We start from the raw sequence: 14,499 nt of genomic DNA, 5'->3' as shown, positions 1-14,499 counted from the left end.
GAAGGCACATAAAATAAATCCTACAAATCACAAAGTGATAAATTTTTTCTTCCAGTTCATAAGAAATACAAGAAATACATTTCAAGCATAATATATATGGTATAGAACAGGAGGGATCAAGACTGCTATTGATGTCCTATGTCTCTGCATTAACAAGAAATTCAATTACGTAAATATATAAAGACCCTGTGATAATACGTTATCCATGTAAGCAAGAAACCAAACCAAAGTACCAAACTAGTTATCAATTTCAAATGCATAAGATCTCAATAACCCTCTACATAACCTTATAGTTGTTCTTGGAATAGGGGGGAAAGATATTTCTTGATTTTGACTTCATATTCGGGGTTGGTTAGATATAAGCAAGAGGTGTTGCAAGCAAATGGAGAACCTTTGGAGAATTAGTGCACTGTTGGTAACATTGCATCCTTACACTTGGCCATTAAGGCAAAAAGTACCCCAGAAACGAATCTAAAGAAAAACTTCTTCTGATTCCCATAGCAATTATTGGAATTCTTGAAACAAGGAAGTGACACAAAGTAATTGAGACAAAATGTACACTATCATTAAGACAAAAATATTTCTTGTGGATACATTCAGGTTTGATATCAAAAAATGCTTATCCAAGCTTTCTAATTCTAAGATCATCAAAATTTCTTTCATAAATTCTGTCAAATACTTTCTTAGAGCAATTAAATTAATTGTCCCCACAGTCCTGCATATGGGCTTATCTGAAAATTTACTTCATGGTTGTAATTATTTTTTCTTATTCTGTCTCAAAATACATTCATAATCAATTTATAGCTGTTTGCTTTGCACCAACATTATCTTTCAATTTAATTAGTTGTTTCTCACTTCTTTCAAAGCCTCAGATATTTAGCTTAATAAAATTAAATGACTCCTCATATAAACAAGTCAAGTCCTTTAACCTCTTTTCATAAGCTTGGTTTTCTATTACTGTAATTATTTTGGCATTTTTCTGAACCTGTTTCAGTTTAAGTTCATTAATGTAGGTAAGCGAAACTATACATTACATTCTATATGAGGTCTTAACTCTGCTTTTTAGAGTGTTGTGAATATAGAAATGTAGGTTTTTTTTTCTAATCTGTCATTTATATTGCTTCCTAGAAGTGTGATGCTTTTTTTTAAAAGGTTTTTTGCACTGATAGCTCAAAACCATCTCACAGGATTTGAGAAACGAAAGTGGTAGTCTTAAAACGAAGCAAAGGAGACCTAGGTTCACATAAAGGAAAACACTCTATACAACATCAGAGTAAATGGTTTAAGTAGGCTATAGAAGAGAAGAATTTTAAGAACAGCTTGGACAAACATCTGTCAGGAATTCTTTAAGTTCAATTCATCTGCATCTTAGTGTGAGAATGGACTACATGACCGCTTAAAGGCCCTTTCATTGTTATGGCTCTGTAATAAAATATGTTTCTACATCATCTCAGTAACTCTTTATGAATTTTGTGTTTTATTATTTTCAGCAGCAAACACTATTCTTGGTTTTGAAGAGAATTCTACTCAAAATTACTCTTCACAATCCTTGAGAAACTGGGCTGAAATTATCTATACTTAGTCTGAAATATATACTGTGACAGGTGCCCAAAACTATACTTTTCAGTTATGAATATGATAATCAGATTCCTGACTTTATAGGATTTTTCCATTCATACATGTCTTTCTTAATCTGTAATTTGTCTAGCATTTGTAATAGATGTGATCTAATAAGGGAGACAATCCCTTCCCTTGATCTATGGGATGTGCCTCTGTTCATATAGCCCTAGAGCTGCCACAGAACACCATGACAGCTGTTCTCCCCACCACTCCAGAGCCTTTTCCACAGAGCTGCTCCAGCCTCTTTGTGTCATCTGAATGGCAGCTCTCCCCTCAAGAATATCAGCTGACCACCTCAGTTTGATGTGATCTGCAGACTTGATGAACATGGTCTCCATTACCTCCTCTAGTTTGTTGATGAAGGCTTTAAACATAACATGACCCAGGATAGACTCCTGTAGTACAACTCTTGTTCGAAGCATCTTGATAGAGTACAACCTACTACCATCTGGGTCCAATCATCAAAATACATTTTTGCTTATCTAATTGTTTACTCATCCACTGTAATATCCTCATTTGTCCACAGGAATGTTCTGGGAGATGTCATAAACATTGCTGAAGTCAAGGTATTGGACATGCACTCGTCTCTCCTCATCTACATATCCAGTCATTTTATTACAGAAGGCAATCAGGTTGGTCAGGCACAATATACCTTTGGTAATTCCATATTGGCTGCTCCCAGTCAACTTCTTCTGCTTCCTGGTCTTCAAAGCTACTCTCTCCATGATTTTTCAAGGGATGAAAGTGAAACCAGCTGACCAGATTGATCTTTTGGCCTCTTTTGAGGTTGATTATTTGTCTTGTTCTATTTGTAAGAAAAGTCTTCCAATCTCCACAGTTTTTCAAAGATAATGGAGGGTGGTCTTGCAAGCACATTCGATATCTCTGACTTTGGTGCAGTCTGTCAGGTCCCTTGGACTTTTCAATTAATCCACAACTTGATCCTCATTTACTGCTGCTGTCTTTCCTCACTGAACCCAACCTCTAGACACAGATAATTGTTCCAGCTTTGTGCATTCTAAAATATTTTTTTTTCCTACAGAACATTTGCAGTCATGAAATGTACTCATTAACCAAGTACTTGGTCCAGCACAGGACTCCTAGCCTGAAAGTTCCCCAGACATTCAATTTTAGTCACCAAATACTCCGTGATATGTTCTGAAGTGTCATAAACACAAGATTAGAAGTTTTTTTGTGCTCATGAATCCCTCTGCTTCAGGAGGAAGATTTTTACTTGCTGCATTTCATAGCCTGGTGACCACAGGTATAAGTTTGGTCCATTAGATTCTTACAACCTTAGTCATGTACCTGGGACCTTTCATTTCCGTCTCAGTTTTCCGAGCTCCTGGCTTTTTTTCAAAGTGTTCTGATAGCAACTGAGCCTGTAAGTGGGTGGTCATAGAATCATTAGGGTTGGAAAAGACCTCTAAGATCATCAAGTCCAACCATCAACTCAAAACAACCATGCCTAATAAACCATGTCCTGAAATGCCACATCTACATGTTTTTTGAACATCTCCAGGGATGGGGACTCCACCACTTCCCTCGGCAGACTTTTCCAATGCTTCACAACTTTTTCAGTAATGAAATTTTTCCTAATATCTAATCTAAACCTCCCCTGATGCACCTTGAGACCTTTGCCTCTTGCCCTATCTCTAGTTACCTGGGAGAAGAGACCAACACCCACCTCCCTACAACGTTCTTTCAGGTAGTTGTAGAGAGCAATAAGGTCTGCCCTCAGCCTCCTCTTCTCCAGACTAAACAGTCCCAGTTCCCTCAGCCACTCTGCATAAGACTTATTCACTAGCCCCTTCACCAGCTTTATTGTCCTTCTTGGACACACTCCAGTACCTCAAAGTCCTGCTTGTACTGAGGGGCCCAAAACTGAATACAGTATTTGAAGTGCGGCCTCACCACTGCTGAGTACAGGGGCACGATCACCTCTCTACTCCTGCTGGCCCTGGCCACACTATTCCTGATACAAGCCAGGATGCCACTGGCCTTCTTGGCCACCTGGGCCAAGTAATTCACATTAGTTATACCTATTCTGAGTGAAAGAGAGGGACATGTGATGTAAGAGGATGTGATGTCACCAAAATACACGTGAATGTAAGTTTCACAGACTCTTAGGGAGAAAGAACGTAATTTAAATAAACAGAATGTCTTTTAGCTGTCTGCCAAATTAAGAGATTAAGCGAATTTATTCCTGTTGAGGTAGCAAATAAAATTTCATTGACACATTGCCAGGATTGGACATGTCTTGCTACCATTTGCTGTGTTCGATTCTGTCGTGTCCTTGCTTTTACTTGTAACTTTTGAGGCATTGGCTCACAATATTCTTTTTGTTAGAGCTGAAGTCGAAAAGGCTTTGAACATTTAAATATCTTGTGTCTCATTCAGTAGCTCACCCCATAAAGGAACACCTCAGTATTTCTCTCAATCTCTTTTTAACTTCTGCTGTGCTTAGAGGACATTTTATTGCATGTTTATTCTGTGCTAGCTTTAACTCCTTAGGTTTCCTGAATTTGCACCTTATGTACTTTTGTTTTTCTTTCATAGAGCATTTTGTTATGTTACTGTTTTCACTTTTTCTGTGATTGCCTTTTACTTTTTATATTTTTAAAGAATTTTTCATTCAGCTACTCTGTTTTCCAACCTTCTAATCTTACTATTTCTTTTATGGGGATAATTTCCATCAAAACTTTTAATGTTGTCTTTTTCAGAAATATCACTTGTTCTACACTTTTTCCTTTAGTTTACTTTCCTCAGAAACAAATTTTCAGGCATGTTTAAGTCCAATTTCTTGAAGTACAGGAAGTTCTTTTTATTTACTTTCCTCAGAACTGTGAAGTCTATAGTTTTTAATCCCTTTTGCTTATTTTGTTTTCTGCTTTCAAATTTTTAATTTTTGTGCAGAAAGAACTCTAAAAAAAATTGTTAGCTAATTCTTGTATTTCTTGCAATAAAAAGTCATCCCCAATGTATTCCAAGAACTCACTTTCAGTTGTGTGATAGTACTTTTTCAACATGTATCAGATAGTTAAGTCTTCCAAACCGGATTGCTTTTCAGTCAATAGTTGGTGTTTCTGTTCTATAAAATTTTACTTCAAAATTTTCATTTGAAATTTAAAATTTTCCAGATGAACTTCCTGGTTTGTTCAAAACTATGCAACATAATATCAGCAAATACAAAACATGCTCAAAACCCAGGTTCAAAACCAGGAAGTTAGAAAGCTTGGTTGGCATTTCTACCATTAATACTTTCCCTACAGTTCTTGCTACATTTCCTGTGTTTGTATTTGCTTTATCTCCATGTTGGGTCAGTTTATATCAGACTTAATGTCTTGCCACAAACAAACAAAATAATATCAAACATAACAAAAATACACATAGCAATTACAAAACTTTCCTTAACTTTTTAGAAAGCATTCCTTATTACCATATACAGACTAAAAGCAATTACTCAAAGACTTCAAGGTGTTACTAAAATGCACCTTGAAGGAATTTGTAGTTATGTACGATTTTGGAGTGAGTGGCTTTACAAGCACCACCACAGTTAGTGCCTATTACAGTCACTAAGGCTTCTGTGTTTCTTTGCATTCTCTCTATTTAAAAATATCTCTCACATCATTCTTTGTTACAGGTAATGTCATATATTCCAAATTTTTGCACTGTAGATTTATTGTTAGTGTTCCGTTAATGATTAAAGAGGTAGATAATGTATGTACCTAAACACAGGACTCTTGCACCATTTTAAATACCTGTAAGTAATTAATTTGTTGCGTTCCCTAGACACCATTCTAGGATGGGTCGGTTATCTACTGACTGTATCTGCCAGCCCAGTAGAAGTATCTGAGATAGTCTAGTGCATCTAGAAAGGCACTAGATACCATCTCTTAAGCAACTGAGTTACTCATTTTTTCAGGCTATCATCTGACTGTTCTCCTTTTAGCTGACATGCACTGCTTACAGATCAAGCTTCAGCTGAAGCTCCTCCAATTACCTTTCATATTTCTGGACAGTTGCCTTGTTTTCTCCTTAGTTTCTTTCAGTTTTTCCATTCCTTATTGAGCAGTCATTCGAGAAAAAAAAGCAAGAAAGATAAATAGTGTTTGCTAGAAATTTTTGCTATGATGTACTGAATTCTAACTTTAGTATTATGCCTTTAAGCATGTGAACACCAGCAGCGTCCCATGGATTAGAAAGTAGCAGAATGAGATGCCAGTAAAGGGGAACATGTAAGTCTGGCCACTTTCCCTGGTCCATCTCCTTTTAACTTCCCCAGCATCTACAACTGTTGGATCGGGGATTCTAAAAGGTATGACCCAGCCCAATCTCTTTATCATCTGTTCATGGACTTGTTTTTAATAAACCTGCTGATATGATCTGTCTTCACAACCTTCTGTGGCAATAAATTCTGGAAGTTCGCTATCTGCGGGGAAGAAGTTGTTCTTTCTTGTGTTTGTTATGAACTGATCTCTCACAAATTTCAAGAAGTGCAACAAGTTCTGGTGTTGTGTGTTTTGATAAATTATGATTCTTCATTCTTCTTATCCACCACCTTCATATTTTTAGAAGTCTTAATCCCTCAGCTTTCTTTTCTCCAAATTTAAGAATATCAGATATTTTTTCTCACTTGTAACGTGGTAGCTCCCTCTGCTTTTCTACCTTCTATAACTCCATCATACTCCATTTCACCCCTTTTGAGATGCATAGACCAAACCTGCACACAGTACCCAAGAAACCAGTCCAACAAACATTTTTGTAGTGGTAAAGTGTTTGCTGTCTCTTTCTGATCATGCACAACATTTTGCTACCTTTCTTTGCTGGCATGCACATTAAGACAATGACTTCAAAGAACTTTCTGATCTCTTACCTTAGCTATAACTAGCAGGCATAACTGACAGACTCTTATGAGATATTTCAGAAATCACACTTTGTAGTAGGGATATATGTCAGTTTTGGATTGCAAGAAAGAATTATGTGCAAGAAAAAAAGCTTGATGTTAGTTTATTAACAGAGTTTAAATAATATGTTTTAAACATTCTTAGAACTTGTGAACAAATATTATTACTGGAGTTACTGCTTTAGAGTTATATTTCCTGGTACTTTCCAGAGACTACATATGTTGACCTGTTTGCTTAAGCTTAATTTCAAGGGGGAGAAACATACAGACGTATATAAGTCTAGTGGTAAAAGAAGTTGAGCGTTGGGAAATATTTAAGTGTCTGAATATGCATTCTTGTAAGTGTATAAGTGTGTGATGGTCATATAAGGATAATTTAAGGTTTAAAAGGATCTGCTATTAAAACTTTAATGAAATGAGTCTGGAAAGATCATGCATCATTAAGGACATCAGTCATATGGTGTGCATACAAGATCCTTGCCGAGTGGCATGCTGGAAATGAAATACATTAACAATGTGTTCCAGAAACTAAAAACGGGATGAAAGCCAAGTTAAATGTGGGGTAAAGCCAGAAAAGGACCCTTCTGCATTAATAACTTCAAAGTAACATGTGGAGGATTGGTATTTTGGCAAAGAATTGTATACTTCCCATAAATTCAGTCTCTTACAATCTAATATTTTGAGGTAAAAAGAAGTCCTTTTTTTACCAATTTTGGTGATATGGGATAAGAGTGGCCTGTTCATCTAACAGAAAAAGCTATGGAATATTATTACACCAGGTAATTATTTCTATTTTTTTGCCCCCATAAACAAATAAGAAATGAATATAGCAAAAAAGTAATGTTTAGTTTTATAGAGATTCAGAAAACGGTAAAGAAAATTAAAACTTTACAGAATATTTTACCATCTGAAAAACCTTTTAATAAAACAAAAATACTGACCACTTCTACTATATTGGACATGAGTTGGCAATGTGTGCTTGCAACTCAGAAAGCCGGCTGTATCCTAGGCTGCATCAAAAGAAGCACGGCCAGCAGGTTGAGGGAGGTGATTCTCCCCCTCTGCTCTGCTCTGGCGAGACAACACCCAGAGTCCTGTGTCCAGCTCTGGAGCTCTCAGCACAGGAAAGACACAGATCTATTGGAGCACATCCAGAGGAGGGCCGCAAAAATAATCAGAGAAAAGGAGGTAGAATGAAGTCGAACACAAGGGAAAAATTTTTTGTGGTGAAGGTGGTAAGACACTGGAATAGGTTGCCCAGGGAAGCTGTGGAAGCCTTGTTGGAAGTATTCAAAATCAGGTGGGATGGGGCTTTGAGCAACCTGATCTAGTGAAAGATACCTTTGTCCATAGTGTGAGCGTTGGACTAGATGGTCATTGAATGTCCCTTCCAACCCAAAATATTCTGTAAGACACAGATTAGGAAGGGACTGAGTAGGAAATTCTGAGTAAAATCATTGGGACAGATAGTGGAACTTTAAAAATAAAACATTTCTAACTTGCTGAAGAAATTATGAATGTGAAATTGTTAAAGATGATAATCTTAAAACTGTTCAAATAGTCACATAGCAGTAAAAATTGTATCTCATTTTGTGGGCTACAAAGGTTTCATATCCATGGTGAAATAATGTATATTTCAGTGACATCCAGTGCTGGCACAATATTGATCTTATAAAATCAGGAGATCTGAGGTATGAAATACATATGAGCTACTGAAGTTTAGGGATTAAAGATAGGCTTGTGATCAAACTTGATTAATAGAGCCTACTTTTTAAAAAAAGTACAAAAGCAATTATGCTAATGAGTGTGAACTTAATGAATTAATAACCTTTGACAGCCTGTCATCCAGAAATGGAGAGACAAGTAAGCTCACGCCAAATGAATTGTCCTTTCCTTCTGAGACAGAGAAATAAAAAGGAGCCATTTCTAATAAAATGAAATCTGAAGATAAGCAAAAGATGTTTTTCATTTGATTTGGATTGGTTTGTTTTTGTAAGATATTGAGACAGCTGTGGCTGTCTGTTGCTGAAAGAAAAACTATGTTCAAAATCAGAAAAAAATCCTTTATGAAAAAAGAAGGAAAACAAGTTTACACAAAAATTGCAACAGAACTCAAAGAATCTACAAATAAGAAATGAATTAATACACCATGGACAAACAGAACAACTGTCAAAAACAGAGCAAAAATAAGATGCTTGCACTTTAAAGTATTCTCTGTCACGGTGCTGAACAATATGGCATGGGTGGTGCAGAAGAGAGGTTGCTGTATGTTTTAACAATATATGGAACCAGAATACAAAGACAGTGCACACTCAGATTTACAACCACGAAACATTCCTTAAGTTATGTCTATTGTGCAAAAGAAAAAGAACCAATATTTGTTCCTGGCTCTGAAATCAAGGATGGACTTGTTTGCATCAACACTATGTTCCTTTAGTGATAGATGTAGAATAGTCTAGACATAGCCCCTGGATTTTGACTGTCACTAAAGTCAAAGGTCTGGGATAGCTGCAAAGTAAGCTTCACTGTTTTGATTGTGTTTTTTCTGTTTCTTTTTCAACACAATTCTAAGTTAGAAGTATGAAACCAGTATTCTTACTGCTGTCAGACTTCCACTTGTTGTGACAAATGAGAGGTGTCACTGAAGATGAAGATATTTGGAGAACAGCTTCATGACCCAAGTATGACTCACAGTCGCTTGCTGCATATAGAGAAATGACCACATATAACAGTGTGGTGGGTTGACCTTGGCTGGACTCCAGGTGCTCAGGAAGCTGCTCCTCAGCAGGCCAAGCTGGGGAGAAAATAAGACGGAAAAAACTTGTGCATCAAAGGCAATTTAATAAAGCAAAAGACAAGGCTGCATGAGGAAACAAAGGAAAACAAAAAAATTTATTTTCTACTTCCCATCAGCAGGTGATGTCCAGCCACTTCTTGGGAAGCAGGGCTTCAGTAAGAGTAGCAGTTGCTCTGGAAGACAAAAGTCCTGAAAATTAATGTCCCTCACTTCCTCCTGCTTTCTCTTAGCTTTTGTTGCAAAGCAAATGTCATACAGTATGGAACATCCCCTCGGTCAGTTTTGGGTCAGCTGTCCTGGCTATGTCCCCTCTCAAGATCTTGCCTACCCCTAGCCTACTGGTGAGGGGGGAATGTTGGAGAGACAGCCTTGATGCAGTGGAAGCATTGCTCAGCAGTAATCAAAACACTGGTGTATTGTCAACACATTTCTAGCTACCGATACAAAGCACAGCACTATGAGTGCTGCTCTGGGGAAAATTAACACTATCTCAGACAGATCTAATACAGATTTTTAAAAGTTTCGCCTTATCACTCCACAAATTCTACATCACTTACTGTCATTTTTTTCACTCTCACATTCCCTATTTTCTGCTGGTGTCCACAAAGCCATAAATAACACCAATGAGGTTCAGCAAGACTGGTTTAATTGAAGTAAGAAAAGAATTTGAGTTATTTTGTACTCTTTGTGTTTGCAGTAGAGTGTTTTAAGAAAACAAAACAAAAAAGTACTATTTCCACTTCTTTCTCTGAGATATTTGAGATATTGAGACAGAAGTTGCTGGCAAAAAATTTCAATCTGGATTCTTATATTCTTGATACATTTATGAATAATAGCAGTTATGTAGGAAATATTGCTTCAGTCTTTCAAACTTCAGAGGCGTATTTTTCCCCTCAATCAGATTAAAATTTCTCACCACAGTTGTGGAAGGGAATTAAACTAATAATATTTACATTTGCACAACTTTTCTGCTCTCATTGGCTGAAAGGTATCTTAAGTATAGACCTGTATATTATATGATCTATTGATATATAGCAACCTGAACTATAAAGAGGATGGGAAACTGGAAATTTAAGCATGTTCTGAGAAAGATTTTCTAAGTAGCTCTCTGCGAAAAACCCCGACAAACCCCAATTGATTATTTCAGACTGAAAGAACATGATGAAGATTATATTAACACCCAAGTACGGAAGTTTTTTTAACAGAAGCAATAAACTCTCTACCATAAAGAAAAGTTAATCAACAGGGAAGAACACTCTTCCCTTATTAGAAACAAGAACTGTAGCTTTTTGATAAACTGATTAAATTAGATTGAGGAAAAATATATATCTCTTGTGTATCACTTGCCTATAATGCATTATGGTTTAATTAATTGCTAACATATAAGGAAAAGCATTTCTATTCTTGAATATGCCACCAAAATAGAAAAAGGCACTTACTTTCTCTTCAATTATGCCTGCACTGAAGCAGTCACTACTTCTGCTCTGCTTCTCACAGTAATTTTATTTATGATTCTCTTTGCTACTCCATCTAGACTGTTTCCAGTCCCTAAGATGGCACATTGCTAACCAGATTGAGTCTGCTCGTGCTGCACTGATATGCTTTCCACAGAATGTATTCTCCTGCATGACAGAAAAGAGGTTATCCAGACAAGAAAGGTCTAAAACCAACAGAGAATGAATTAGCATAAACCAGAGAAAAGGAACTGCAAACAGAATTCATAGCAGGAGGCTTAAATGTGCATGGTAACATCAGGACCTTGTCTTCTTTCCAATCTTCTAACTGCATTTGTGAGGGTTATGTTCAAGCCTTGCTGGCTTAGCTGGGATTCTGACTGCATTTATAAGGACTGCAGCCTACATTTTCGCACCTGCAAATCCCTGGAAGAGTGGGTTGAATAAAATCTGGTATACCCTATCCTTGGTGATAGATTCTCTGAAGTGGGCTGGAGCACAACCAGCATTAGACAGCGAATTTGGAGGTCTGTAGCAATATCGATAACCAAAGATGATCTGATTCTGGCTGTAATGGCAAGGCAATTTGTAAGGCTACATGGAAATCTGTTTTGCATTAGCCGTCTAAATGGTCATCCACTTGCATTTTATAGACATGTGGTATGTGTCTAGCACTGGCAACTGTTGTGGATTTCGCTGCTAGTAAATATGCAATTATCACACGTGGTGTAAGAACCTTAATGGATCTAACACAATCTAATGCTTGTCATTCCCTCTTTGTGCTGCACCATTTGGAAATATGGATGAACCCAATGTGGAGATAATAACAAATTATATCAGATAAAGAAATACCACAATAAACCCAACAGAAATCTGAACAAAGATCTAATAGTCAAGGAATACTGATACTGACTATGCAGATGAGGAAGAGAAAGGGTAGTCAGTAAGTCTGCTGCCAACCTTAGATCTTTATTTACCAATGCAAAAGGATAAAGAGCATTTCTAGGAAGAACTAGAAACCTTAACATGCAATTGATATTAGAACTTAGTGGTCATGATGAAGACTAGTGGACAGATTTATCTCTACTTTATTTTAGGAATAAATTAATTTCCCAAACTGTCTGTATCTAGTGCCATTGAAGGCACCCTGTGATATGTGATATAGCTGCAGCAGACTGGTAGACATGACATGGGAACTACCCTGCCCTTCAGAGGCAATAGCTGAAGGTCAGCAGGCAAGGGCACCAGAAATAATACTAGATTGATTACTTACATTTCTGCAGCTGAACAGTGCATTGGGCAACAACAGATGAGGCTCATACACTTAGTCGTTTATAATGTAGCTATCAGCACATGATTAAGCATTATATGAGCTAGATGCCTGCAATCCCACTGTTACTAGAGATCTAGTCAATGTAGCAATATATTAATTCAGTCTCTTGTAAATACATACCTCTTGCCATTCGAAGTAGTGCCCAAGGATGTCCAGGACACCTGTCCAGAGAAGGCAGAAATAACAAGACAGCTAACTAAAGACCTGGTAGATTAAATGAGGATGTCTTAAAAAGAAGCATCAATTCCTCTATTTAGATAAGCAAGTCATTATGGAGTCTGAAGATCTATTCAGCTGAACAAATGCATCTGAGACTTTTCTGGGACTATTGCAGTGTATTTAGATATAACCAGACTCTGGGGTTCAAAATGCATGAATGACCTTTTCCATAGAATCACAGAATGGTTTGGGTTGGAAGGGACCTTAAAACTCATCTTGTTCCAACCCCTCTGCCATGGACAGGGTCACCTTCCACTAGACCAGGTCGCTCAAAGCCCCATCTAACTTGGGCTTGAACACTTTCAGGGAGGAGGTATCCACAGCTCTGCTTTTCTGGGAAGCTTGTTCCAGTGCCTTACCAAACTCATAGAAAAAAAACTATATCTTTTATCTTATCTAAATCTACCTTTTTCTGGTTCAAAGTCATAACCCCTCTGTCCTATCACTACATGCCCTTGTCAAAAGTCCCTTTCTAGGTTTCTTGTAGGCCCCCTTCAGGTACTGAAAGGATGCTACGAAGTCTCCCCAGAGTCTTCTCTTTTCCAGGCTGAACAGCCCCAGCTCTCTCAGCCTTTCCTCAGAGGAGTGGTGTTCCATCCCTCCAATCATTTTTGTGACCCGCTCCAACAGGTCCATGTCTTTGCTGTACTGAGGGCTCCAGAGCTGGACGAAGGACTCTAGGTGGGGTCTCCAGAGCAAAGCAGAGGGGCAGAATCACCTCCCTCGACCGCTGGCCATAATTCTTTTGATGCAGCCCAGGATACAGTTGGCTTTCTGGGCTGTGAGCACATATTGACTGGTCATGTTGAGCTTCTCGTCAACCAACACCCCCAAGTCCTTCTCGGCAGGGCTGCTCTCAATCCATTCTCTGCCCAGCCTGTATTTGTGGCTGGGATTGCGCTGACCCAGGTGCAGGACCTTGCATTTGGCCTTGTTGAACTTCATGATGTTCATGTGGGCCCACCTCTCAAGCCTGTCCAGGTCCCTCTGAGTGGCATCCCTTCCCTCCAGCATGTTTACTGCACCACACAGTGTTGTCTGCAAGCTTGCTAAGGGTGCACTCAATCCCTCTGTCAGTGTTGCCAACAAACATATGAAGCAGCACTGTTCCCAATACCAACCCCTGAGGAACTCCACTCATCACTGGTCTCCACTTTTTATATACTGAAAGGAGAAATGGAATATAAAAATGAGTTTTTCATAGGCTTAACTGAAATTGATAGGGAGAAATTTTGGAAACTTTAGCATAAGAGTAAGTTGGATGAGAATAATTTTGGAATAAAGGAATTCCCGATCCTTACAAAGGAAAGAAAGTGAAAGCAGACTAATGGCAGTGGACAGTATGCCTCTGTACACTCAAAAAAGCTCTTGGAAGCAAGGTCCCATAGGAAGGAAGTCTAAGGAATAAGATGTTTTAGATAACTGGTGATTCCTCAACAAAAAAATACTATGGGCACAAAGGCAAGCAATTGCTGTGAAGAAGAATGATAGGAAATGTAATGAGATTAAATGGAGCAAAATGCAGGATCTTGCGTGACCTTAAACTAAAAGTACTCAGAAATTGAATAGAAATTGAGATAGTTCATTGCACAGTGAACAAAAAAAGCTGTTGAAGATTATGCTGAAAGGCTGAAATGTTGAGTGAATTTTTACTTTTTCTGAGACTGTTTTCAATTGTTATCAGATACCTAAAACAGTAAGGGGTCTGAATTATACATACAAAAAAAATTGTTAGAAAGTGCTCCGGTAAGTCTAAAGACCTTATATCATCTTAACATAATTAATTCACCCTTGGATACTAAGAAAACCGAATAAAATATTTAAAGTTATCAGGGAGAATTCAAAGGAAAAAAAGAAGGATATGGAAGGACAAACCCAGTGCCTGTTTTAGAAAAGGTATAAAGGACAGCTAACAAGAGCCCTAGTAACATAAAACAAACAACATCAACCTTAATTTCCTGCTACAAAAACCACAACAGAGTTTTCAGGAAACTAAGAAGAAAACATACACTTTATATTTTGAGTTTATAAAAATTCTGACAATGCTTCTCATGCATAATGAAAGATATGGAATTTACAGAAACATAGTTTAGATAACACTGTTCTAAAAAGATACAAACCTGAGTAACTACTCAGGGTAGTTATCACTGAGATGTTACAGGGGTCTTTC

This window comes from Opisthocomus hoazin, chromosome 1 (genome assembly GCF_030867145.1).
Source record: "Opisthocomus hoazin isolate bOpiHoa1 chromosome 1, bOpiHoa1.hap1, whole genome shotgun sequence".
Classification (NCBI taxonomy): domain Eukaryota; kingdom Metazoa; phylum Chordata; class Aves; order Opisthocomiformes; family Opisthocomidae; genus Opisthocomus; species Opisthocomus hoazin.
Note: the sequence above shows the minus strand (reverse complement) of the source record.